Genomic DNA, 26827 nt, shown 5'->3' on the forward strand with positions numbered 1-26827 from the left:
TGCCGATGATTCTGGTGAGTCTCTTTCGGATGATGTCCTTGGGGATCTAACTGCGACGATCGCGCCTGACGCGAACGGCGAATTTCTCCGGGAGTTCCAGGTAGATGATGTTTTCGATTTTATTGCTCGCTCTCCGTCCAGTAAATCGCCGGGTCCAGACGGCCTGCCTAAAGAATTTTATCTCCGTTTTTGGCCTCTTTTGGGTGGCATTTTTACGCAGATTTTAAATGAGATTGTCAGGGGGGTGGATGTGCCTGCCGATTTTAAAGTAGGGAAAATTGTTTTAATTCCGAAGTCCTCTGGTCGTTTATCTGCTGCCAATCTTCGTCCGCTCACATTGCTGAACTTTGACTACAAGACAGCTGCTAGAGCGCTCAATAGCCGGTTGTCTTCTCTGCTTCGGGGTGTGATTGGTGCACATCAATGTTGTTTTCATGATAGATCTATTCTGACACCAGTAGCCGAATATCGGGATGTTGTCTCGGTTGCGGCGGTTACAAACGTACATTGTGCCTTTGCCTTCCTTGATTTTTACAAGGCTTTTGATCACGTCAGTCATGTGTTTTTAGATCATCTTTTAGGTACAATAGGTTTTAACGCTTCATCACGTGGTGTTCTTGGCAATTTGTATAGGGGAATAACAGCTCGGGTGTCAGTCAATGGGCAGCTGACGCCGCCCATTGCTATCCGCCGCGGAGTGCCTCAGGGTAGTCCGCTCTCTATGTCTTTATTCGTATTGTCCCTGGAACCGCTGCTTCGGACTATTGCTCTCAAGCTTCAGGGTATGTCCCTCTCTGGTGGGAAGCTCTCTGTTAAGGCATATGCGGATGATGTCGTTGTTCTCCTCCGTCAACGTGATGATATCCGGTTGTTGAAAGGGGCAGTTGATGCATACTGTCGTGTCTCTGGAGCGCGTCTCAATCAGGGTAAATGTAAGTTCCTTGATATTCGAGGATTTCGCGATGCTGATGTCCCTTGGGCCACTTTTGTCGATCGCCATACGTCCTTGGGGATTATCATTGATCGGTGTCCTCTAAAAATGGCGGCTCTCAATTGGAAATCTGTCACCGAGAAGATACAGGGGGCTCTGATGGTCCATGAGCAGCGCTCTGCTACCATTTTGCAAAAAGTCAGAATTTTAGACACCTACGTTCTATGTAAAGCTTATTATGTTGCTCAGCTGTTCCCACTTCCCATGATGGTGGCGAAAAGGTTGCGCCAATTGTCTAGCAGGTTTATATGGAAGGGCCATCTATTCAAGTTACGTTACGAGATTATGACGAAACCGCGTATCTCCGGAGGCTTGGGCCTCTCTGACATTACTCGCAAGGCGTCTGCTTTGTACGTCCGCCGAACGACTCTAATTGTTACGCAAGAAGAGACTTCAATTACATCCAGGCTTTTTACTGTTGTGCGTCCGGCGAGCCTTGCTCCACCTGTCGATGTCGGACGCCTAAATATTAAGCTGAAACACATTCGGGAGTTTTACATTGCGGTGAGTTACCTCGGTGACGTCTTCTTGCGGCGACCGGTGCCAACGACCAAGGGCTTGATTGCCCGCTGGGAGGGGCTGGCCGGTCCCAATCCAATAGAACTGGCGTCTCCATCTGTGTCCTGGAGGAACGTCTGGATGAATGTTAGTCTGCCGATCCACTCTATGGCCGTGGCGTCCACGTGGTATAGGGTAATAAATAATTTGGTTCCCACCAATGTACGACTGCACCGTATTGGTCTTTCTGACACGGACACCTGTACTCGGTGTGGTCTCCTGGATACCCTTGAACATCGATTCACCTGCTGTGGGCACCTTGCCAATTGGCGTTGGCTCAGGAAACAACTTGCTTTTGTCACTAGGTCTGCTGAAGCCGCTTATACTATTGACATCATCGTCCGGCCCGATTCCTCATTTTTTCCGCGAACGAAGCTCCATACAGTCATGTGGTTGATTGGACATTTCGTACATTTTGTCATCAGTTGTCATGAAGACGATGGACACCTAGCGTTTCGGCAGTACATGCTTACTGCTTACTGGCAGCGCTTGCGATTGCCAGGCCTCCGTGATGATTTTGCAAATATGCTTAGCCTGACATTTGAAAGAGAGGGTGTTGGCTAAGGACACCTGTGTGAGCCATTTTCTTTTATACTGTTTCGGGATTTACCGCCTTGGTGTATGTTTCTTCTCTACATCCAGGACTCAAGTTTTCGTGGACCTTTAGGGCGCTCAAGAAAACTCAACGAGCGACCACGAACCGAGACCGTAGGGGATAATACTACGCCCTTGTACAGGTGCCTTTCGGAAACAGGACGGTGGAGTCATCGTGGCCAGGCCTCGGGCTTCGACCCCTGCCCACTTTGCTTCCGCAGGCCTGAATCTCACTGTCACCTCTAACTTTACACAATGAAAAAAAATATGAATTTATTATGCACTCCCAGTATATCAAAATTGAGGTACAAATCCACCCTTTGCTGCTTGCATTAGAAACCAATTATATCTTCTTTTTATTTAAGTGTGTGTGTGTGTGTGTCTGTGTGTGTGTGTGTGTGTGTGTGTGTGTGTGTGTCTGTGTGTGTTCCCTTTGGACTTAAAAGAATGCTGTTAAAAAAAAAAAAAAAAAAGTTGGGAGAGCGTTAGACTGAAGATCTAAAGGTCCCTGGTTCGATCCCGGGTTTCGGCAGGTATTCGTTTTGATGCGACAAAAAAAAAAAAAAAAGGGGTATGATTCCTGCTTGGGGTGCAGGAGGTCCCGGGTTCAAATCCCGGACGAGCCCTAGCGTTTTGTGCAAACTGGTCGCACGTAGGTGGCTGAGTCAGCGCAAAAAGCTGCCCGTCAGTGTAAATTGAATTTCGTACTTGGTGTAAAGAAATGACCGTCTGGTCCGACGTATGAAGGTGATTGCCAAGCATTAGGTACAGAACGTGGCAAATGCTTGTCGGTATGTCTTGTTTAAAGTAAAAAAAAAAAAAAAAAAAAAAAAAAAAAAAGTTGGTAGAGCGGTGGACTGTAGTGGAGGATTCACAGTTATCCATAGGTCGCTGGTTCAAATCCGGCCCAGAGGACTGTTTTTCTAATCTCAGGAGCAAAGAGGCTCCAGAGCATGCCCACTCGGTCAGAACCTCCCTATGTTTTAAACCTATTTTAAAGGAAATTCATTTGCTCAGCTTGTAATAGCAAAAAAAAAAAAAAAAAAAAAAAAAAAAAGTGGTTAAGGCGTTGGACTGCTAATCCAATGTGCTCTGCACGCGTGGGTTCGAATCCCATCCTTGTCGATGCATTTTACGTGAAGCACGCGTTTGCGGTCACTCCTCCGTGCGAAACGCCACTCAGTAGTAACAACAACGCGTGTACGTGGCAAATAGCGTGTGAATGAAATACGAGACAAAACTGCCCACCAGATGAAAGCGCACAACATTCCATAGCGTATGCCCTTCGAATTAAACATCATTTCGAGATCTACAAACCAATCAAATTTCGGCTGCAGCTACGAGTATGTTGGTATTTGCGAACGACGAGCTCTAATTTATATTTAAGTGCATACCTGTCGCAGTCATTTTAACGTATCGAGCCTATAATAATCCATCTGTAGCACAACTGTCGCCTTACGACAGTTTGTTTCAAGTGAGGCCGCCATCTACAGAAGCGATTTGGCAGGGCCCACTGGAGAGACTTGACTTTGCAGCCATCCGTCGCTAGTGGCCGACCAAACACCAAGCTCCATCGCAAACAGCAGGACAATCTTGGGCTAGGGGGAACGTCAAAACCTTGCAAGCAATATCAGTGTAGCGTATCGAGCTGTACGTTTCGTTGCAGTAAGTCTTGGAAAAGAATGCACAGCACCTTTCTCATTTGCATTAGACGACACTGCATGTCGATACAATGCTTATTCCTGCAGTAAATAGGTGGGCCGGTGATTTTGCCCCGATCGGATATCGACGTGGACGGATGCTGTCATTAAACGATTCGCGAGTGGGAGCTTGGTCGGCTGCACTGCGGCTTGGAATTAGACGTTAACACCGGCCCAGTACGATGTTTTGAATGCGTTTTCGAATCGACAAATGTCTTCTTTCCGCAAGCACTAGCCCAAGACACAGCTGTTGTACCAGCAGACGAGGTGGCCGAGTGGTTAAGGCGTTGGACTGCTAATCCAATGTGCTCTGCACGCGTGGGTTCGAATCCCATCCTTGTCGATGCATTTTACGTGAAGCACGCGTTTGCGGTCACTCCTCCGTGCGAAACGCCACTCAGTAGTAACAACAACGCGTGTACGTGGCAAATAGCGTGTGAATGAAATACGAGACAAAACTGCCCACCAGATGAAAGCGCACAACATTCCATAGCGTATGCCCTTCGAATTAAACATCATTTCGAGATCTACAAACCAATCAAATTTCGGCTGCAGCTACGAGTATGTTGGTATTTGCGAACGACGAGCTCTAATTTATATTTAAGTGCATACCTGTCGCAGTCATTTTAACGTATCGAGCCTATAATAATCCATCTGTAGCACAACTGTCGCCTTACGACAGTTTGTTTCAAGTGAGGCCGCCATCTACAGAAGCGATTTGGCAGGGCCCACTGGAGAGACTTGACTTTGCAGCCATCCGTCGCTAGTGGCCGACCAAACACCAAGCTCCATCGCAAACAGCAGGACAATCTTGGGCTAGGGGGAACGTCAAAACCTTGCAAGCAATATCAGTGTAGCGTATCGAGCTGTACGTTTCGTTGCAGTAAGTCTTGGAAAAGAATGCACAGCACCTTTCTCATTTGCATTAGACGACACTGCATGTCGATACAATGCTTATTCCTGCAGTAAATAGGTGGGCCGGTGATTTTGCCCCGATCGGATATCGACGTGGACGGATGCTGTCATTAAACGATTCGCGAGTGGGAGCTTGGTCGGCTGCACTGCGGCTTGGAATTAGACGTTAACACCGGCCCAGTACGATGTTTTGAATGCGTTTTCGAATCGACAAATGTCTTCTTTCCGCAAGCACTAGCCCAAGACACAGCTGTTGTACCAGCAGACGAGGTGGCCGAGTGGTTAAGGCGTTGGACTGCTAATCCAATGTGCTCTGCACGCGTGGGTTCGAATCCCATCCTTGTCGATGCATTTTACGTGAAGCACGCGTTTGCGGTCACTCCTCCGTGCGAAACGCCACTCAGTAGTAACAACAACGCGTGTACGTGGCAAATAGCGTGTGAATGAAATACGAGACAAAACTGCCCACCAGATGAAAGCGCACAACATTCCATAGCGTATGCCCTTCGAATTAAACATCATTTCGAGATCTACAAACCAATCAAATTTCGGCTGCAGCTACGAGTATGTTGGTATTTGCGAACGACGAGCTCTAATTTATATTTAAGTGCATACCTGTCGCAGTCATTTTAACGTATCGAGCCTATAATAATCCATCTGTAGCACAACTGTCGCCTTACGACAGTTTGTTTCAAGTGAGGCCGCCATCTACAGAAGCGATTTGGCAGGGCCCACTGGAGAGACTTGACTTTGCAGCCATCCGTCGCTAGTGGCCGACCAAACACCAAGCTCCATCGCAAACAGCAGGACAATCTTGGGCTAGGGGGAACGTCAAAACCTTGCAAGCAATATCAGTGTAGCGTATCGAGCTGTACGTTTCGTTGCAGTAAGTCTTGGAAAAGAATGCACAGCACCTTTCTCATTTGCATTAGACGACACTGCATGTCGATACAATGCTTATTCCTGCAGTAAATAGGTGGGCCGGTGATTTTGCCCCGATCGGATATCGACGTGGACGGATGCTGTCATTAAACGATTCGCGAGTGGGAGCTTGGTCGGCTGCACTGCGGCTTGGAATTAGACGTTAACACCGGCCCAGTACGATGTTTTGAATGCGTTTTCGAATCGACAAATGTCTTCTTTCCGCAAGCACTAGCCCAAGACACAGCTGTTGTACCAGCAGACGAGGTGGCCGAGTGGTTAAGGCGTTGGACTGCTAATCCAATGTGCTCTGCACGCGTGGGTTCGAATCCCATCCTTGTCGATGCATTTTACGTGAAGCACGCGTTTGCGGTCACTCCTCCGTGCGAAACGCCACTCAGTAGTAACAACAACGCGTGTACGTGGCAAATAGCGTGTGAATGAAATACGAGACAAAACTGCCCACCAGATGAAAGCGCACAACATTCCATAGCGTATGCCCTTCGAATTAAACATCATTTCGAGATCTACAAACCAATCAAATTTCGGCTGCAGCTACGAGTATGTTGGTATTTGCGAACGACGAGCTCTAATTTATATTTAAGTGCATACCTGTCGCAGTCATTTTAACGTATCGAGCCTATAATAATCCATCTGTAGCACAACTGTCGCCTTACGACAGTTTGTTTCAAGTGAGGCCGCCATCTACAGAAGCGATTTGGCAGGGCCCACTGGAGAGACTTGACTTTGCAGCCATCCGTCGCTAGTGGCCGACCAAACACCAAGCTCCATCGCAAACAGCAGGACAATCTTGGGCTAGGGGGAACGTCAAAACCTTGCAAGCAATATCAGTGTAGCGTATCGAGCTGTACGTTTCGTTGCAGTAAGTCTTGGAAAAGAATGCACAGCACCTTTCTCATTTGCATTAGACGACACTGCATGTCGATACAATGCTTATTCCTGCAGTAAATAGGTGGGCCGGTGATTTTGCCCCGATCGGATATCGACGTGGACGGATGCTGTCATTAAACGATTCGCGAGTGGGAGCTTGGTCGGCTGCACTGCGGCTTGGAATTAGACGTTAACACCGGCCCAGTACGATGTTTTGAATGCGTTTTCGAATCGACAAATGTCTTCTTTCCGCAAGCACTAGCCCAAGACACAGCTGTTGTACCAGCAGACGAGGTGGCCGAGTGGTTAAGGCGTTGGACTGCTAATCCAATGTGCTCTGCACGCGTGGGTTCGAATCCCATCCTTGTCGATGCATTTTACGTGAAGCACGCGTTTGCGGTCACTCCTCCGTGCGAAACGCCACTCAGTAGTAACAACAACGCGTGTACGTGGCAAATAGCGTGTGAATGAAATACGAGACAAAACTGCCCACCAGATGAAAGCGCACAACATTCCATAGCGTATGCCCTTCGAATTAAACATCATTTCGAGATCTACAAACCAATCAAATTTCGGCTGCAGCTACGAGTATGTTGGTATTTGCGAACGACGAGCTCTAATTTATATTTAAGTGCATACCTGTCGCAGTCATTTTAACGTATCGAGCCTATAATAATCCATCTGTAGCACAACTGTCGCCTTACGACAGTTTGTTTCAAGTGAGGCCGCCATCTACAGAAGCGATTTGGCAGGGCCCACTGGAGAGACTTGACTTTGCAGCCATCCGTCGCTAGTGGCCGACCAAACACCAAGCTCCATCGCAAACAGCAGGACAATCTTGGGCTAGGGGGAACGTCAAAACCTTGCAAGCAATATCAGTGTAGCGTATCGAGCTGTACGTTTCGTTGCAGTAAGTCTTGGAAAAGAATGCACAGCACCTTTCTCATTTGCATTAGACGACACTGCATGTCGATACAATGCTTATTCCTGCAGTAAATAGGTGGGCCGGTGATTTTGCCCCGATCGGATATCGACGTGGACGGATGCTGTCATTAAACGATTCGCGAGTGGGAGCTTGGTCGGCTGCACTGCGGCTTGGAATTAGACGTTAACACCGGCCCAGTACGATGTTTTGAATGCGTTTTCGAATCGACAAATGTCTTCTTTCCGCAAGCACTAGCCCAAGACACAGCTGTTGTACCAGCAGACGAGGTGGCCGAGTGGTTAAGGCGTTGGACTGCTAATCCAATGTGCTCTGCACGCGTGGGTTCGAATCCCATCCTTGTCGATGCATTTTACGTGAAGCACGCGTTTGCGGTCACTCCTCCGTGCGAAACGCCACTCAGTAGTAACAACAACGCGTGTACGTGGCAAATAGCGTGTGAATGAAATACGAGACAAAACTGCCCACCAGATGAAAGCGCACAACATTCCATAGCGTATGCCCTTCGAATTAAACATCATTTCGAGATCTACAAACCAATCAAATTTCGGCTGCAGCTACGAGTATGTTGGTATTTGCGAACGACGAGCTCTAATTTATATTTAAGTGCATACCTGTCGCAGTCATTTTAACGTATCGAGCCTATAATAATCCATCTGTAGCACAACTGTCGCCTTACGACAGTTTGTTTCAAGTGAGGCCGCCATCTACAGAAGCGATTTGGCAGGGCCCACTGGAGAGACTTGACTTTGCAGCCATCCGTCGCTAGTGGCCGACCAAACACCAAGCTCCATCGCAAACAGCAGGACAATCTTGGGCTAGGGGGAACGTCAAAACCTTGCAAGCAATATCAGTGTAGCGTATCGAGCTGTACGTTTCGTTGCAGTAAGTCTTGGAAAAGAATGCACAGCACCTTTCTCATTTGCATTAGACGACACTGCATGTCGATACAATGCTTATTCCTGCAGTAAATAGGTGGGCCGGTGATTTTGCCCCGATCGGATATCGACGTGGACGGATGCTGTCATTAAACGATTCGCGAGTGGGAGCTTGGTCGGCTGCACTGCGGCTTGGAATTAGACGTTAACACCGGCCCAGTACGATGTTTTGAATGCGTTTTCGAATCGACAAATGTCTTCTTTCCGCAAGCACTAGCCCAAGACACAGCTGTTGTACCAGCAGACGAGGTGGCCGAGTGGTTAAGGCGTTGGACTGCTAATCCAATGTGCTCTGCACGCGTGGGTTCGAATCCCATCCTTGTCGATGCATTTTACGTGAAGCACGCGTTTGCGGTCACTCCTCCGTGCGAAACGCCACTCAGTAGTAACAACAACGCGTGTACGTGGCAAATAGCGTGTGAATGAAATACGAGACAAAACTGCCCACCAGATGAAAGCGCACAACATTCCATAGCGTATGCCCTTCGAATTAAACATCATTTCGAGATCTACAAACCAATCAAATTTCGGCTGCAGCTACGAGTATGTTGGTATTTGCGAACGACGAGCTCTAATTTATATTTAAGTGCATACCTGTCGCAGTCATTTTAACGTATCGAGCCTATAATAATCCATCTGTAGCACAACTGTCGCCTTACGACAGTTTGTTTCAAGTGAGGCCGCCATCTACAGAAGCGATTTGGCAGGGCCCACTGGAGAGACTTGACTTTGCAGCCATCCGTCGCTAGTGGCCGACCAAACACCAAGCTCCATCGCAAACAGCAGGACAATCTTGGGCTAGGGGGAACGTCAAAACCTTGCAAGCAATATCAGTGTAGCGTATCGAGCTGTACGTTTCGTTGCAGTAAGTCTTGGAAAAGAATGCACAGCACCTTTCTCATTTGCATTAGACGACACTGCATGTCGATACAATGCTTATTCCTGCAGTAAATAGGTGGGCCGGTGATTTTGCCCCGATCGGATATCGACGTGGACGGATGCTGTCATTAAACGATTCGCGAGTGGGAGCTTGGTCGGCTGCACTGCGGCTTGGAATTAGACGTTAACACCGGCCCAGTACGATGTTTTGAATGCGTTTTCGAATCGACAAATGTCTTCTTTCCGCAAGCACTAGCCCAAGACACAGCTGTTGTACCAGCAGACGAGGTGGCCGAGTGGTTAAGGCGTTGGACTGCTAATCCAATGTGCTCTGCACGCGTGGGTTCGAATCCCATCCTTGTCGATGCATTTTACGTGAAGCACGCGTTTGCGGTCACTCCTCCGTGCGAAACGCCACTCAGTAGTAACAACAACGCGTGTACGTGGCAAATAGCGTGTGAATGAAATACGAGACAAAACTGCCCACCAGATGAAAGCGCACAACATTCCATAGCGTATGCCCTTCGAATTAAACATCATTTCGAGATCTACAAACCAATCAAATTTCGGCTGCAGCTACGAGTATGTTGGTATTTGCGAACGACGAGCTCTAATTTATATTTAAGTGCATACCTGTCGCAGTCATTTTAACGTATCGAGCCTATAATAATCCATCTGTAGCACAACTGTCGCCTTACGACAGTTTGTTTCAAGTGAGGCCGCCATCTACAGAAGCGATTTGGCAGGGCCCACTGGAGAGACTTGACTTTGCAGCCATCCGTCGCTAGTGGCCGACCAAACACCAAGCTCCATCGCAAACAGCAGGACAATCTTGGGCTAGGGGGAACGTCAAAACCTTGCAAGCAATATCAGTGTAGCGTATCGAGCTGTACGTTTCGTTGCAGTAAGTCTTGGAAAAGAATGCACAGCACCTTTCTCATTTGCATTAGACGACACTGCATGTCGATACAATGCTTATTCCTGCAGTAAATAGGTGGGCCGGTGATTTTGCCCCGATCGGATATCGACGTGGACGGATGCTGTCATTAAACGATTCGCGAGTGGGAGCTTGGTCGGCTGCACTGCGGCTTGGAATTAGACGTTAACACCGGCCCAGTACGATGTTTTGAATGCGTTTTCGAATCGACAAATGTCTTCTTTCCGCAAGCACTAGCCCAAGACACAGCTGTTGTACCAGCAGACGAGGTGGCCGAGTGGTTAAGGCGTTGGACTGCTAATCCAATGTGCTCTGCACGCGTGGGTTCGAATCCCATCCTTGTCGATGCATTTTACGTGAAGCACGCGTTTGCGGTCACTCCTCCGTGCGAAACGCCACTCAGTAGTAACAACAACGCGTGTACGTGGCAAATAGCGTGTGAATGAAATACGAGACAAAACTGCCCACCAGATGAAAGCGCACAACATTCCATAGCGTATGCCCTTCGAATTAAACATCATTTCGAGATCTACAAACCAATCAAATTTCGGCTGCAGCTACGAGTATGTTGGTATTTGCGAACGACGAGCTCTAATTTATATTTAAGTGCATACCTGTCGCAGTCATTTTAACGTATCGAGCCTATAATAATCCATCTGTAGCACAACTGTCGCCTTACGACAGTTTGTTTCAAGTGAGGCCGCCATCTACAGAAGCGATTTGGCAGGGCCCACTGGAGAGACTTGACTTTGCAGCCATCCGTCGCTAGTGGCCGACCAAACACCAAGCTCCATCGCAAACAGCAGGACAATCTTGGGCTAGGGGGAACGTCAAAACCTTGCAAGCAATATCAGTGTAGCGTATCGAGCTGTACGTTTCGTTGCAGTAAGTCTTGGAAAAGAATGCACAGCACCTTTCTCATTTGCATTAGACGACACTGCATGTCGATACAATGCTTATTCCTGCAGTAAATAGGTGGGCCGGTGATTTTGCCCCGATCGGATATCGACGTGGACGGATGCTGTCATTAAACGATTCGCGAGTGGGAGCTTGGTCGGCTGCACTGCGGCTTGGAATTAGACGTTAACACCGGCCCAGTACGATGTTTTGAATGCGTTTTCGAATCGACAAATGTCTTCTTTCCGCAAGCACTAGCCCAAGACACAGCTGTTGTACCAGCAGACGAGGTGGCCGAGTGGTTAAGGCGTTGGACTGCTAATCCAATGTGCTCTGCACGCGTGGGTTCGAATCCCATCCTTGTCGATGCATTTTACGTGAAGCACGCGTTTGCGGTCACTCCTCCGTGCGAAACGCCACTCAGTAGTAACAACAACGCGTGTACGTGGCAAATAGCGTGTGAATGAAATACGAGACAAAACTGCCCACCAGATGAAAGCGCACAACATTCCATAGCGTATGCCCTTCGAATTAAACATCATTTCGAGATCTACAAACCAATCAAATTTCGGCTGCAGCTACGAGTATGTTGGTATTTGCGAACGACGAGCTCTAATTTATATTTAAGTGCATACCTGTCGCAGTCATTTTAACGTATCGAGCCTATAATAATCCATCTGTAGCACAACTGTCGCCTTACGACAGTTTGTTTCAAGTGAGGCCGCCATCTACAGAAGCGATTTGGCAGGGCCCACTGGAGAGACTTGACTTTGCAGCCATCCGTCGCTAGTGGCCGACCAAACACCAAGCTCCATCGCAAACAGCAGGACAATCTTGGGCTAGGGGGAACGTCAAAACCTTGCAAGCAATATCAGTGTAGCGTATCGAGCTGTACGTTTCGTTGCAGTAAGTCTTGGAAAAGAATGCACAGCACCTTTCTCATTTGCATTAGACGACACTGCATGTCGATACAATGCTTATTCCTGCAGTAAATAGGTGGGCCGGTGATTTTGCCCCGATCGGATATCGACGTGGACGGATGCTGTCATTAAACGATTCGCGAGTGGGAGCTTGGTCGGCTGCACTGCGGCTTGGAATTAGACGTTAACACCGGCCCAGTACGATGTTTTGAATGCGTTTTCGAATCGACAAATGTCTTCTTTCCGCAAGCACTAGCCCAAGACACAGCTGTTGTACCAGCAGACGAGGTGGCCGAGTGGTTAAGGCGTTGGACTGCTAATCCAATGTGCTCTGCACGCGTGGGTTCGAATCCCATCCTTGTCGATGCATTTTACGTGAAGCACGCGTTTGCGGTCACTCCTCCGTGCGAAACGCCACTCAGTAGTAACAACAACGCGTGTACGTGGCAAATAGCGTGTGAATGAAATACGAGACAAAACTGCCCACCAGATGAAAGCGCACAACATTCCATAGCGTATGCCCTTCGAATTAAACATCATTTCGAGATCTACAAACCAATCAAATTTCGGCTGCAGCTACGAGTATGTTGGTATTTGCGAACGACGAGCTCTAATTTATATTTAAGTGCATACCTGTCGCAGTCATTTTAACGTATCGAGCCTATAATAATCCATCTGTAGCACAACTGTCGCCTTACGACAGTTTGTTTCAAGTGAGGCCGCCATCTACAGAAGCGATTTGGCAGGGCCCACTGGAGAGACTTGACTTTGCAGCCATCCGTCGCTAGTGGCCGACCAAACACCAAGCTCCATCGCAAACAGCAGGACAATCTTGGGCTAGGGGGAACGTCAAAACCTTGCAAGCAATATCAGTGTAGCGTATCGAGCTGTACGTTTCGTTGCAGTAAGTCTTGGAAAAGAATGCACAGCACCTTTCTCATTTGCATTAGACGACACTGCATGTCGATACAATGCTTATTCCTGCAGTAAATAGGTGGGCCGGTGATTTTGCCCCGATCGGATATCGACGTGGACGGATGCTGTCATTAAACGATTCGCGAGTGGGAGCTTGGTCGGCTGCACTGCGGCTTGGAATTAGACGTTAACACCGGCCCAGTACGATGTTTTGAATGCGTTTTCGAATCGACAAATGTCTTCTTTCCGCAAGCACTAGCCCAAGACACAGCTGTTGTACCAGCAGACGAGGTGGCCGAGTGGTTAAGGCGTTGGACTGCTAATCCAATGTGCTCTGCACGCGTGGGTTCGAATCCCATCCTTGTCGATGCATTTTACGTGAAGCACGCGTTTGCGGTCACTCCTCCGTGCGAAACGCCACTCAGTAGTAACAACAACGCGTGTACGTGGCAAATAGCGTGTGAATGAAATACGAGACAAAACTGCCCACCAGATGAAAGCGCACAACATTCCATAGCGTATGCCCTTCGAATTAAACATCATTTCGAGATCTACAAACCAATCAAATTTCGGCTGCAGCTACGAGTATGTTGGTATTTGCGAACGACGAGCTCTAATTTATATTTAAGTGCATACCTGTCGCAGTCATTTTAACGTATCGAGCCTATAATAATCCATCTGTAGCACAACTGTCGCCTTACGACAGTTTGTTTCAAGTGAGGCCGCCATCTACAGAAGCGATTTGGCAGGGCCCACTGGAGAGACTTGACTTTGCAGCCATCCGTCGCTAGTGGCCGACCAAACACCAAGCTCCATCGCAAACAGCAGGACAATCTTGGGCTAGGGGGAACGTCAAAACCTTGCAAGCAATATCAGTGTAGCGTATCGAGCTGTACGTTTCGTTGCAGTAAGTCTTGGAAAAGAATGCACAGCACCTTTCTCATTTGCATTAGACGACACTGCATGTCGATACAATGCTTATTCCTGCAGTAAATAGGTGGGCCGGTGATTTTGCCCCGATCGGATATCGACGTGGACGGATGCTGTCATTAAACGATTCGCGAGTGGGAGCTTGGTCGGCTGCACTGCGGCTTGGAATTAGACGTTAACACCGGCCCAGTACGGTGTTTTGAATGCGTTTTCGAATCGACAAATGTCTTCTTTCCGCAAGCACTAGCCCAAGACACAGCTGTTGTACCAGCAGACGAGGTGGCCGAGTGGTTAAGGCGTTGGACTGCTAATCCAATGTGCTCTGCACGCGTGGGTTCGAATCCCATCCTTGTCGATGCATTTTACGTGAAGCACGCGTTTGCGGTCACTCCTCCGTGCGAAACGCCACTCAGTAGTAACAACAACGCGTGTACGTGGCAAATAGCGTGTGAATGAAATACGAGACAAAACTGCCCACCAGATGAAAGCGCACAACATTCCATAGCGTATGCCCTTCGAATTAAACATCATTTCGAGATCTACAAACCAATCAAATTTCGGCTGCAGCTACGAGTATGTTGGTATTTGCGAACGACGAGCTCTAATTTATATTTAAGTGCATACCTGTCGCAGTCATTTTAACGTATCGAGCCTATAATAATCCATCTGTAGCACAACTGTCGCCTTACGACAGTTTGTTTCAAGTGAGGCCGCCATCTACAGAAGCGATTTGGCAGGGCCCACTGGAGAGACTTGACTTTGCAGCCATCCGTCGCTAGTGGCCGACCAAACACCAAGCTCCATCGCAAACAGCAGGACAATCTTGGGCTAGGGGGAACGTCAAAACCTTGCAAGCAATATCAGTGTAGCGTATCGAGCTGTACGTTTCGTTGCAGTAAGTCTTGGAAAAGAATGCACAGCACCTTTCTCATTTGCATTAGACGACACTGCATGTCGATACAATGCTTATTCCTGCAGTAAATAGGTGGGCCGGTGATTTTGCCCCGATCGGATATCGACGTGGACGGATGCTGTCATTAAACGATTCGCGAGTGGGAGCTTGGTCGGCTGCACTGCGGCTTGGAATTAGACGTTAACACCGGCCCAGTACGATGTTTTGAATGCGTTTTCGAATCGACAAATGTCTTCTTTCCGCAAGCACTAGCCCAAGACACAGCTGTTGTACCAGCAGACGAGGTGGCCGAGTGGTTAAGGCGTTGGACTGCTAATCCAATGTGCTCTGCACGCGTGGGTTCGAATCCCATCCTTGTCGATGCATTTTACGTGAAGCACGCGTTTGCGGTCACTCCTCCGTGCGAAACGCCACTCAGTAGTAACAACAACGCGTGTACGTGGCAAATAGCGTGTGAATGAAATACGAGACAAAACTGCCCACCAGATGAAAGCGCACAACATTCCATAGCGTATGCCCTTCGAATTAAACATCATTTCGAGATCTACAAACCAATCAAATTTCGGCTGCAGCTACGAGTATGTTGGTATTTGCGAACGACGAGCTCTAATTTATATTTAAGTGCATACCTGTCGCAGTCATTTTAACGTATCGAGCCTATAATAATCCATCTGTAGCACAACTGTCGCCTTACGACAGTTTGTTTCAAGTGAGGCCGCCATCTACAGAAGCGATTTGGCAGGGCCCACTGGAGAGACTTGACTTTGCAGCCATCCGTCGCTAGTGGCCGACCAAACACCAAGCTCCATCGCAAACAGCAGGACAATCTTGGGCTAGGGGGAACGTCAAAACCTTGCAAGCAATATCAGTGTAGCGTATCGAGCTGTACGTTTCGTTGCAGTAAGTCTTGGAAAAGAATGCACAGCACCTTTCTCATTTGCATTAGACGACACTGCATGTCGATACAATGCTTATTCCTGCAGTAAATAGGTGGGCCGGTGATTTTGCCCCGATCGGATATCGACGTGGACGGATGCTGTCATTAAACGATTCGCGAGTGGGAGCTTGGTCGGCTGCACTGCGGCTTGGAATTAGACGTTAACACCGGCCCAGTACGATGTTTTGAATGCGTTTTCGAATCGACAAATGTCTTCTTTCCGCAAGCACTAGCCCAAGACACAGCTGTTGTACCAGCAGACGAGGTGGCCGAGTGGTTAAGGCGTTGGACTGCTAATCCAATGTGCTCTGCACGCGTGGGTTCGAATCCCATCCTTGTCGATGCATTTTACGTGAAGCACGCGTTTGCGGTCACTCCTCCGTGCGAAACGCCACTCAGTAGTAACAACAACGCGTGTACGTGGCAAATAGCGTGTGAATGAAATACGAGACAAAACTGCCCACCAGATGAAAGCGCACAACATTCCATAGCGTATGCCCTTCGAATTAAACATCATTTCGAGATCTACAAACCAATCAAATTTCGGCTGCAGCTACGAGTATGTTGGTATTTGCGAACGACGAGCTCTAATTTATATTTAAGTGCATACCTGTCGCAGTCATTTTAACGTATCGAGCCTATAATAATCCATCTGTAGCACAACTGTCGCCTTACGACAGTTTGTTTCAAGTGAGGCCGCCATCTACAGAAGCGATTTGGCAGGGCCCACTGGAGAGACTTGACTTTGCAGCCATCCGTCGCTAGTGGCCGACCAAACACCAAGCTCCATCGCAAACAGCAGGACAATCTTGGGCTAGGGGGAACGTCAAAACCTTGCAAGCAATATCAGTGTAGCGTATCGAGCTGTACGTTTCGTTGCAGTAAGTCTTGGAAAAGAATGCACAGCACCTTTCTCATTTGCATTAGACGACACTGCATGTCGATACAATGCTTATTCCTGCAGTAAATAGGTGGGCCGGTGATTTTGCCCCGATCGGATATCGACGTGGACGGATGCTGTCATTAAACGATTCGCGAGTGGGAGCTTGGTCGGCTGCACTGCGGCTTGGAATTAGACGTTAACACCGGCCCAGTACGATGTTTTGAATGCGTTTTCGAATCGACAAATGTCTTCTTTCCGCAAGCACTAGCCCAAGACACAGCTGTTGTACCAGCAGACGAGGTGGCCGAGTGGTTAAGGCGTTGGACTGCTAATCCAATGTGCTCTGCACGCGTGGGTTCGAATCCCATCCTTGTCGATGCATTTTACGTGAAGCACGCGTTTGCGGTCACTCCTCCGTGCGAAACGCCACTCAGTAGTAACAACAACGCGTGTACGTGGCAAATAGCGTGTGAATGAAATACGAGACAAAACTGCCCACCAGATGAAAGCGCACAACATTCCATAGCGTATGCCCTTCGAATTAAACATCATTTCGAGATCTACAAACCAATCAAATTTCGGCTGCAGCTACGAGTATGTTGGTATTTGCGAACGACGAGCTCTAATTTATATTTAAGTGCATACCTGTCGCAGTCATTTTAACGTATCGAGCCTATAATAATCCATCTGTAGCACAACTGTCGCCTTACGACAGTTTGTTTCAAGTGAGGCCGCCATCTACAGAAGCGATTTGGCAGGGCCCACTGGAGAGACTTGACTTTGCAGCCATCCGTCGCTAGTGGCCGACCAAACACCAAGCTCCATCGCAAACAGCAGGACAATCTTGGGCTAGGGGGAACGTCAAAACCTTGCAAGCAATATCAGTGTAGCGTATCGAGCTGTACGTTTCGTTGCAGTAAGTCTTGGAAAAGAATGCACAGCACCTTTCTCATTTGCATTAGACGACACTGCATGTCGATACAATGCTTATTCCTGCAGTAAATAGGTGGGCCGGTGATTTTGCCCCGATCGGATATCGACGTGGACGGATGCTGTCATTAAACGATTCGCGAGTGGGAGCTTGGTCGGCTGCACTGCGGCTTGGAATTAGACGTTAACACCGGCCCAGTACGATGTTTTGAATGCGTTTTCGAATCGACAAATGTCTTCTTTCCGCAAGCACTAGCCCAAGACACAGCTGTTGTACCAGCAGACGAGGTGGCCGAGTGGTTAAGGCGTTGGACTGCTAATCCAATGTGCTCTGCACGCGTGGGTTCGAATCCCATCCTTGTCGATGCATTTTACGTGAAGCACGCGTTTGCGGTCACTCCTCCGTGCGAAACGCCACTCAGTAGTAACAACAACGCGTGTACGTGGCAAATAGCGTGTGAATGAAATACGAGACAAAACTGCCCACCAGATGAAAGCGCACAACATTCCATAGCGTATGCCCTTCGAATTAAACATCATTTCGAGATCTACAAACCAATCAAATTTCGGCTGCAGCTACGAGTATGTTGGTATTTGCGAACGACGAGCTCTAATTTATATTTAAGTGCATACCTGTCGCAGTCATTTTAACGTATCGAGCCTATAATAATCCATCTGTAGCACAACTGTCGCCTTACGACAGTTTGTTTCAAGTGAGGCCGCCATCTACAGAAGCGATTTGGCAGGGCCCACTGGAGAGACTTGACTTTGCAGCCATCCGTCGCTAGTGGCCGACCAAACACCAAGCTCCATCGCAAACAGCAGGACAATCTTGGGCTAGGGGGAACGTCAAAACCTTGCAAGCAATATCAGTGTAGCGTATCGAGCTGTACGTTTCGTTGCAGTAAGTCTTGGAAAAGAATGCACAGCACCTTTCTCATTTGCATTAGACGACACTGCATGTCGATACAATGCTTATTCCTGCAGTAAATAGGTGGGCCGGTGATTTTGCCCCGATCGGATATCGACGTGGACGGATGCTGTCATTAAACGATTCGCGAGTGGGAGCTTGGTCGGCTGCACTGCGGCTTGGAATTAGACGTTAACACCGGCCCAGTACGATGTTTTGAATGCGTTTTCGAATCGACAAATGTCTTCTTTCCGCAAGCACTAGCCCAAGACACAGCTGTTGTACCAGCAGACGAGGTGGCCGAGTGGTTAAGGCGTTGGACTGCTAATCCAATGTGCTCTGCACGCGTGGGTTCGAATCCCATCCTTGTCGATGCATTTTACGTGAAGCACGCGTTTGCGGTCACTCCTCCGTGCGAAACGCCACTCAGTAGTAACAACAACGCGTGTACGTGGCAAATAGCGTGTGAATGAAATACGAGACAAAACTGCCCACCAGATGAAAGCGCACAACATTCCATAGCGTATGCCCTTCGAATTAAACATCATTTCGAGATCTACAAACCAATCAAATTTCGGCTGCAGCTACGAGTATGTTGGTATTTGCGAACGACGAGCTCTAATTTATATTTAAGTGCATACCTGTCGCAGTCATTTTAACGTATCGAGCCTATAATAATCCATCTGTAGCACAACTGTCGCCTTACGACAGTTTGTTTCAAGTGAGGCCGCCATCTACAGAAGCGATTTGGCAGGGCCCACTGGAGAGACTTGACTTTGCAGCCATCCGTCGCTAGTGGCCGACCAAACACCAAGCTCCATCGCAAACAGCAGGACAATCTTGGGCTAGGGGGAACGTCAAAACCTTGCAAGCAATATCAGTGTAGCGTATCGAGCTGTACGTTTCGTTGCAGTAAGTCTTGGAAAAGAATGCACAGCACCTTTCTCATTTGCATTAGACGACACTGCATGTCGATACAATGCTTATTCCTGCAGTAAATAGGTGGGCCGGTGATTTTGCCCCGATCGGATATCGACGTGGACGGATGCTGTCATTAAACGATTCGCGAGTGGGAGCTTGGTCGGCTGCACTGCGGCTTGGAATTAGACGTTAACACCGGCCCAGTACGATGTTTTGAATGCGTTTTCGAATCGACAAATGTCTTCTTTCCGCAAGCACTAGCCCAAGACACAGCTGTTGTACCAGCAGACGAGGTGGCCGAGTGGTTAAGGCGTTGGACTGCTAATCCAATGTGCTCTGCACGCGTGGGTTCGAATCCCATCCTTGTCGATGCATTTTACGTGAAGCACGCGTTTGCGGTCACTCCTCCGTGCGAAACGCCACTCAGTAGTAACAACAACGCGTGTACGTGGCAAATAGCGTGTGAATGAAATACGAGACAAAACTGCCCACCAGATGAAAGCGCACAACATTCCATAGCGTATGCCCTTCGAATTAAACATCATTTCGAGATCTACAAACCAATCAAATTTCGGCTGCAGCTACGAGTATGTTGGTATTTGCGAACGACGAGCTCTAATTTATATTTAAGTGCATACCTGTCGCAGTCATTTTAACGTATCGAGCCTATAATAATCCATCTGTAGCACAACTGTCGCCTTACGACAGTTTGTTTCAAGTGAGGCCGCCATCTACAGAAGCGATTTGGCAGGGCCCACTGGAGAGACTTGACTTTGCAGCCATCCGTCGCTAGTGGCCGACCAAACACCAAGCTCCATCGCAAACAGCAGGACAATCTTGGGCTAGGGGGAACGTCAAAACCTTGCAAGCAATATCAGTGTAGCGTATCGAGCTGTACGTTTCGTTGCAGTAAGTCTTGGAAAAGAATGCACAGCACCTTTCTCATTTGCATTAGACGACACTGCATGTCGATACAATGCTTATTCCTGCAGTAAATAGGTGGGCCGGTGATTTTGCCCCGATCGGATATCGACGTGGACGGATGCTGTCATTAAACGATTCGCGAGTGGGAGCTTGGTCGGCTGCACTGCGGCTTGGAATTAGACGTTAACACCGGCCCAGTACGATGTTTTGAATGCGTTTTCGAATCGACAAATGTCTTCTTTCCGCAAGCACTAGCCCAAGACACAGCTGTTGTACCAGCAGACGAGGTGGCCGAGTGGTTAAGGCGTTGGACTGCTAATCCAATGTGCTCTGCACGCGTGGGTTCGAATCCCATCCTTGTCGATGCATTTTACGTGAAGCACGCGTTTGCGGTCACTCCTCCGTGCGAAACGCCACTCAGTAGTAACAACAACGCGTGTACGTGGCAAATAGCGTGTGAATGAAATACGAGACAAAACTGCCCACCAGATGAAAGCGCACAACATTCCATAGCGTATGCCCTTCGAATTAAACATCATTTCGAGATCTACAAACCAATCAAATTTCGGCTGCAGCTACGAGTATGTTGGTATTTGCGAACGACGAGCTCTAATTTATATTTAAGTGCATACCTGTCGCAGTCATTTTAACGTATCGAGCCTATAATAATCCATCTGTAGCACAACTGTCGCCTTACGACAGTTTGTTTCAAGTGAGGCCGCCATCTACAGAAGCGATTTGGCAGGGCCCACTGGAGAGACTTGACTTTGCAGCCATCCGTCGCTAGTGGCCGACCAAACACCAAGCTCCATCGCAAACAGCAGGACAATCTTGGGCTAGGGGGAACGTCAAAACCTTGCAAGCAATATCAGTGTAGCGTATCGAGCTGTACGTTTCGTTGCAGTAAGTCTTGGAAAAGAATGCACAGCACCTTTCTCATTTGCATTAGACGACACTGCATGTCGATACAATGCTTATTCCTGCAGTAAATAGGTGGGCCGGTGATTTTGCCCCGATCGGATATCGACGTGGACGGATGCTGTCATTAAACGATTCGCGAGTGGGAGCTTGGTCGGCTGCACTGCGGCTTGGAATTAGACGTTAACACCGGCCCAGTACGATGTTTTGAATGCGTTTTCGAATCGACAAATGTCTTCTTTCCGCAAGCACTAGCCCAAGACACAGCTGTTGTACCAGCAGACGAGGTGGCCGAGTGGTTAAGGCGTTGGACTGCTAATCCAATGTGCTCTGCACGCGTGGGTTCGAATCCCATCCTTGTCGATGCATTTTACGTGAAGCACGCGTTTGCGGTCACTCCTCCGTGCGAAACGCCACTCAGTAGTAACAACAACGCGTGTACGTGGCAAATAGCGTGTGAATGAAATACGAGACAAAACTGCCCACCAGATGAAAGCGCACAACATTCCATAGCGTATGCCCTTCGAATTAAACATCATTTCGAGATCTACAAACCAATCAAATTTCGGCTGCAGCTACGAGTATGTTGGTATTTGCGAACGACGAGCTCTAATTTATATTTAAGTGCATACCTGTCGCAGTCATTTTAACGTATCGAGCCTATAATAATCCATCTGTAGCACAACTGTCGCCTTACGACAGTTTGTTTCAAGTGAGGCCGCCATCTACAGAAGCGATTTGGCAGGGCCCACTGGAGAGACTTGACTTTGCAGCCATCCGTCGCTAGTGGCCGACCAAACACCAAGCTCCATCGCAAACAGCAGGACAATCTTGGGCTAGGGGGAACGTCAAAACCTTGCAAGCAATATCAGTGTAGCGTATCGAGCTGTACGTTTCGTTGCAGTAAGTCTTGGAAAAGAATGCACAGCACCTTTCTCATTTGCATTAGACGACACTGCATGTCGATACAATGCTTATTCCTGCAGTAAATAGGTGGGCCGGTGATTTTGCCCCGATCGGATATCGACGTGGACGGATGCTGTCATTAAACGATTCGCGAGTGGGAGCTTGGTCGGCTGCACTGCGGCTTGGAATTAGACGTTAACACCGGCCCAGTACGATGTTTTGAATGCGTTTTCGAATCGACAAATGTCTTCTTTCCGCAAGCACTAGCCCAAGACACAGCTGTTGTACCAGCAGACGAGGTGGCCGAGTGGTTAAGGCGTTGGACTGCTAATCCAATGTGCTCTGCACGCGTGGGTTCGAATCCCATCCTTGTCGATGCATTTTACGTGAAGCACGCGTTTGCGGTCACTCCTCCGTGCGAAACGCCACTCAGTAGTAACAACAACGCGTGTACGTGGCAAATAGCGTGTGAATGAAATACGAGACAAAACTGCCCACCAGATGAAAGCGCACAACATTCCATAGCGTATGCCCTTCGAATTAAACATCATTTCGAGATCTACAAACCAATCAAATTTCGGCTGCAGCTACGAGTATGTTGGTATTTGCGAACGACGAGCTCTAATTTATATTTAAGTGCATACCTGTCGCAGTCATTTTAACGTATCGAGCCTATAATAATCCATCTGTAGCACAACTGTCGCCTTACGACAGTTTGTTTCAAGTGAGGCCGCCATCTACAGAAGCGATTTGGCAGGGCCCACTGGAGAGACTTGACTTTGCAGCCATCCGTCGCTAGTGGCCGACCAAACACCAAGCTCCATCGCAAACAGCAGGACAATCTTGGGCTAGGGGGAACGTCAAAACCTTGCAAGCAATATCAGTGTAGCGTATCGAGCTGTACGTTTCGTTGCAGTAAGTCTTGGAAAAGAATGCACAGCACCTTTCTCATTTGCATTAGACGACACTGCATGTCGATACAATGCTTATTCCTGCAGTAAATAGGTGGGCCGGTGATTTTGCTCCGATCGGATATCGACGTGGACGGATGCTGTCATTAAACGATTCGCGAGTGGGAGCTTGGTCGGCTGCACTGCGGCTTGGAATTAGACGTTAACACCGGCCCAGTACGATGTTTTGAATGCGTTTTCGAATCGACAAATGTCTTCTTTCCGCAAGCACTAGCCCAAGACACAGCTGTTGTACCAGCAGACGACGTGGCCGAGTGGCGAGTTCCGCTTTAGACGCCGTGCAGTGTGGACGTGCCTAGTCTTCCGCTCCGCCGTAGCGTTACGTATAGTGGACTATCGTTTTTGTTTACGTGTTGTGTTGCAACTTCTGTGAGTGTTTCTCCGTCGTTGTTTCGTACCTTGTGTTACTTTCTGTCCTTATTTCAGTGTTTTTTGTGTAGCGGTTTCGACCGCATATTTTGAAAATGTCGTCCCAGGTTATTCCTCGTCAGGCTACAGTTAGTTTTGCTTTTGACAAGTCAACCCGCCATGTGCAACCTAGTTCTCTTGAGATTCATGATTGGTTGGTAGATACCTTTGGTGTTCATTCGGATCAGGTGCACACTGCTTATTTTGATACCGAACTGTATGTTTTCTTTGTTAAGTTTATGGACCCACTTCAGGTTGATAAAATTCTTTCTAAATATGGTCATCAAGTTCTCTTTCGGCATCGGGATGATTCTGTAAGTACCGTGCTGCTTTCCAATGCTTCCATCACGTATACCAATGTTCGTGTTTACAACCTTCCACCGGAGGTGGATAATGTCTATCTTAAGGAGGGTCTACAGAAGTATGGTGATGTAAAGAGCATTCGCCTTGAACGCTGGTCAAGCCAACATCGCCTGCAATGTTACAGTGGTATTCGTTCAGTCGAAATGCACGTTAAGCAGAATATTCCATCTCACCTGCAGATCGGTGGATATCGTGTCCATGTAACATATAGTGGTCAGGTGGGCACCTGTTTTTTGTGCAATGAAAGTGGTCACGTGCGTACCGACTGTCCGCGGAGAGTTTTTGTTTTAAAAAATTCTCTCGAACAGCGTCGCAAGTTAACGGTCGCTGACCTCGTTGCAGGTGGTTCTGCTCTTGGTGTAGCACAGTCCAGTGGTAGTAGCGCCCCGCCACAGGTTTTGCGCACCCCTGATACAGAATTTCCTCCTTTGCGTGCTAAATCTGATGTTGTTCCGTCTGTTCCTCAGGTGGGTGTGCCACTTTTGAATAATAAGAGGCGTCGCCCACACGATGGAAATAGTACGGATGAGGATCTCCCTGAGATGCCCCAGTCCGAGCGACCGGCATCCTCCGAGCCACTGTGTACTGTAGCTGCTCCCTGCCCTCCTGAGGTAGCGGTTCCGGTGGCGGCTGCTGGCGCCCCTCCGGCCTCCGACGCAGCTTCTCTCGAGTCGGGTCGTCGGTCGGGCCTGTTGGCGCCGTCTTCCGAACCGACTTCGATGTCACAACAAGTGGAGCCGCGACAACTTCCTGCTTCGCTGCCCCATACCTCTGCCAGCGGAGCTGCTCCGCTTCCTTCCAACTCTGCGGCCTCGGACCTTCCTGCTCACGTTTCGCCTCCGTGCAGTCCATGTTTGCCGGAAGCTAGTGCAGGTGTTGACCATTCCGTTTCGTCGGATGTTTCCGCCGCGACCCCGGATCCCGCATGTGGACCGGCGCGGGTGGTGTCGGATACAGAACTTGACCCTCCTACGTCACCGGCGGCTGAAGTTTCCTTGCCCGTCAGCCGACGCAAGTTACGCGTTCAGCCGAACGTTAATGCTGTTCGTAAAAAACCGAAACGTAAGGGATCCGCGGAACGGGGTAGCAGTCCCCCTCCCTCGGATGCCTCTGTCACCCCTGCTATGGACTGTGACGCTGGTGCGTCGGTGTAGGTGATTTGTTTTCTCGCTTTTCTCTCTATGGTTCAAGCATACACCTTTCTTACCTTAAATGTTAACCGTATTGAGTCCGACGTTCGCATTGCCTCTTTGCGGCAGTTTATCTACGACGCCTGTGCGGACGTCGTGTTTTTGCAGGAAGTGTTGTTTTCTGATCTCTCTCTACCTGGATTTCAAACTGTTTTTAATGTCGCGCCGGAATATTCAACAGGAACTGCTCTTTTCTTTCGAGAGGGCATTCCTATTACTGACATTGAATTCCTTGACTCTGGCCGTGGGATTGGTTGTCGTCTTTTTGATCTCCGCCTCGTTGTTTTGTATGCCCCCTCTGGTTCGGGTCACACTGTGGCTCGATCGCGCTTTTATAAAGAAGAGCTTATTTATCTTTTGCGCCAGAGTCCTCGGAGTCTCCTGCTCGGAGGCGATTTTAATTGTGTTTTACGCCCTGCAGACCAGTCCCCCAATTTTAATTATTGCCGTGATTTACATGACTTAGTTCGTACGATGCAACTGCGTGATGTTTGGCAACACAAATATCCAACCCTGGTGAAATATACGTTTTTTACCGCGTCCTCATGCAGTAGACTCGACAGATTCTATTTATCTGATTTTTTATGTGATAAAATTCTTTCTGTCGATGTTATTCCTACTAGTTTTTCTGACCATTGTGCTTTTACTGCAACTGTAAATCTTAGTCGCCAACCTGCAAAACTTTATCGTTCCCAGTGGATGTTAAATGTTTCCCACCTTGCCGACAGTGCTATGGATGATGTTATAAGTGGCGTGTGGGAGCGATGTCTTCGCTCTGTCCCGCGATACCCCTCCTTGCTGGTTTGGTGGACTGCGTTTGCCAAGCCCAAGATTCGTCAGACTTTGATTTTCTACTGTGCTGCTAGGACGCGTGATTTTAAGAACACGTATGAATATTACTACTCTGTCCTGCGTGAACTATATGACGCGGCGGGTACCTCTCCACTGCGGATCCATGATGTTCGTCGTATTAAAGCCAAGCTCTTGAGCCTTAAACGACGACAGATGGATGGTCTGCGAGTTAAGTCGAAACCTCACTCTCTTGTTGAAGGTGAACTGACATCCTTGTACCACCTGCTACGGCATCAGACTCGTCGTCGTCGCTCCTTCATCTCTTCTCTTACGGTGGATGATGGGCGACAGCTTATTGCACAGGAGGAAATGGTTCGTGCTCTTCATCAGTATTACACTAGTCTATATTCTGCCGATGATTCTGGTGAGTCTCTTTCGGATGATGTCTTTGGGGATCTAACTGCGACGATCGCGCCTGACGCGAACGGCGAATTTCTCCGGGAGTTCCAGGTAGATGATGTTTTCGATTTTATTGCTCGCTCTCCGTCCAGTAAATCGCCGGGTCCAGACGGCCTGCCTAAAGAATTTTATCTCCGTTTTTGGCCTCTTTTGGGTGGCATTTTTACGCAGATTTTAAATGAGATTATCAGGGGGATGGATGTGCCTGCCGATTTTAAAGTAGGGAAAATTGTTTTAATCCCGAAGTCCTCTGGTCGTTTATCTGCTGCCAATCTTCGTCCGCTCACATTGCTGAATTTTGACTATAAGACAGCTGCTAGAGCGCTCAATAGCCGGTTGTCTTCTCTGCTTCGGGGTGTGATTGGTGCACATCAATGTTGTTTTCATGATAGATCTATTCTGACACCAGTAGCCGAATATCGGGATGTTGTCTCGGTTGCGGCGGTTACAAACGTACATTGTGCCTTTGCCTT

The 26827-nt window shown here is 48.4% G+C and overlaps 21 non-coding genes across 21 annotated transcripts; all 21 read left to right on the forward strand.

Annotated features, from left to right (window-relative positions):
* The first annotated feature begins 4104 nt into the window (after positions 1-4104).
* Positions 4105-4186, forward strand: Trnas-gcu. The gene has a single exon. It is a non-coding gene; the product is annotated as a tRNA-Ser (tRNA).
* An 836-nt stretch (positions 4187-5022) lies between these two features.
* Trnas-gcu lies at positions 5023-5104 on the forward strand. The gene has a single exon. It is a non-coding gene; the product is annotated as a tRNA-Ser (tRNA).
* Positions 5105-5940: 836 nt separating this feature from the next.
* Positions 5941-6022, forward strand: Trnas-gcu. Its single transcript has one exon. It is a non-coding gene; the product is annotated as a tRNA-Ser (tRNA).
* Positions 6023-6858: 836 nt separating this feature from the next.
* On the forward strand, positions 6859-6940 carry Trnas-gcu. The gene has a single exon. It is a non-coding gene; the product is annotated as a tRNA-Ser (tRNA).
* Positions 6941-7776: 836 nt separating this feature from the next.
* On the forward strand, positions 7777-7858 carry Trnas-gcu. Its single transcript has one exon. It is a non-coding gene; the product is annotated as a tRNA-Ser (tRNA).
* Positions 7859-8694: 836 nt separating this feature from the next.
* Trnas-gcu lies at positions 8695-8776 on the forward strand. Its single transcript has one exon. It is a non-coding gene; the product is annotated as a tRNA-Ser (tRNA).
* Positions 8777-9612: 836 nt separating this feature from the next.
* Trnas-gcu lies at positions 9613-9694 on the forward strand. Its single transcript has one exon. It is a non-coding gene; the product is annotated as a tRNA-Ser (tRNA).
* Positions 9695-10530: 836 nt separating this feature from the next.
* On the forward strand, positions 10531-10612 carry Trnas-gcu. The gene has a single exon. It is a non-coding gene; the product is annotated as a tRNA-Ser (tRNA).
* An 836-nt stretch (positions 10613-11448) lies between these two features.
* Positions 11449-11530, forward strand: Trnas-gcu. The gene has a single exon. It is a non-coding gene; the product is annotated as a tRNA-Ser (tRNA).
* Positions 11531-12366: 836 nt separating this feature from the next.
* Trnas-gcu lies at positions 12367-12448 on the forward strand. The gene has a single exon. It is a non-coding gene; the product is annotated as a tRNA-Ser (tRNA).
* An 836-nt stretch (positions 12449-13284) lies between these two features.
* Positions 13285-13366, forward strand: Trnas-gcu. Its single transcript has one exon. It is a non-coding gene; the product is annotated as a tRNA-Ser (tRNA).
* An 836-nt stretch (positions 13367-14202) lies between these two features.
* Positions 14203-14284, forward strand: Trnas-gcu. The gene has a single exon. It is a non-coding gene; the product is annotated as a tRNA-Ser (tRNA).
* Positions 14285-15120: 836 nt separating this feature from the next.
* On the forward strand, positions 15121-15202 carry Trnas-gcu. Its single transcript has one exon. It is a non-coding gene; the product is annotated as a tRNA-Ser (tRNA).
* Positions 15203-16038: 836 nt separating this feature from the next.
* On the forward strand, positions 16039-16120 carry Trnas-gcu. Its single transcript has one exon. It is a non-coding gene; the product is annotated as a tRNA-Ser (tRNA).
* Positions 16121-16956: 836 nt separating this feature from the next.
* Positions 16957-17038, forward strand: Trnas-gcu. Its single transcript has one exon. It is a non-coding gene; the product is annotated as a tRNA-Ser (tRNA).
* Positions 17039-17874: 836 nt separating this feature from the next.
* On the forward strand, positions 17875-17956 carry Trnas-gcu. Its single transcript has one exon. It is a non-coding gene; the product is annotated as a tRNA-Ser (tRNA).
* An 836-nt stretch (positions 17957-18792) lies between these two features.
* Trnas-gcu lies at positions 18793-18874 on the forward strand. Its single transcript has one exon. It is a non-coding gene; the product is annotated as a tRNA-Ser (tRNA).
* Positions 18875-19710: 836 nt separating this feature from the next.
* Trnas-gcu lies at positions 19711-19792 on the forward strand. Its single transcript has one exon. It is a non-coding gene; the product is annotated as a tRNA-Ser (tRNA).
* Positions 19793-20628: 836 nt separating this feature from the next.
* Trnas-gcu lies at positions 20629-20710 on the forward strand. The gene has a single exon. It is a non-coding gene; the product is annotated as a tRNA-Ser (tRNA).
* An 836-nt stretch (positions 20711-21546) lies between these two features.
* Positions 21547-21628, forward strand: Trnas-gcu. Its single transcript has one exon. It is a non-coding gene; the product is annotated as a tRNA-Ser (tRNA).
* Positions 21629-22464: 836 nt separating this feature from the next.
* On the forward strand, positions 22465-22546 carry Trnas-gcu. Its single transcript has one exon. It is a non-coding gene; the product is annotated as a tRNA-Ser (tRNA).
* Positions 22547-26827: the final 4281 nt, after the last annotated feature.

The sequence above is a fragment of the Schistocerca piceifrons genome, chromosome 2 (assembly GCF_021461385.2).
Source record: "Schistocerca piceifrons isolate TAMUIC-IGC-003096 chromosome 2, iqSchPice1.1, whole genome shotgun sequence".
In the NCBI taxonomy this organism is placed as follows: Eukaryota; Metazoa; Arthropoda; class Insecta; order Orthoptera; family Acrididae; genus Schistocerca; species Schistocerca piceifrons.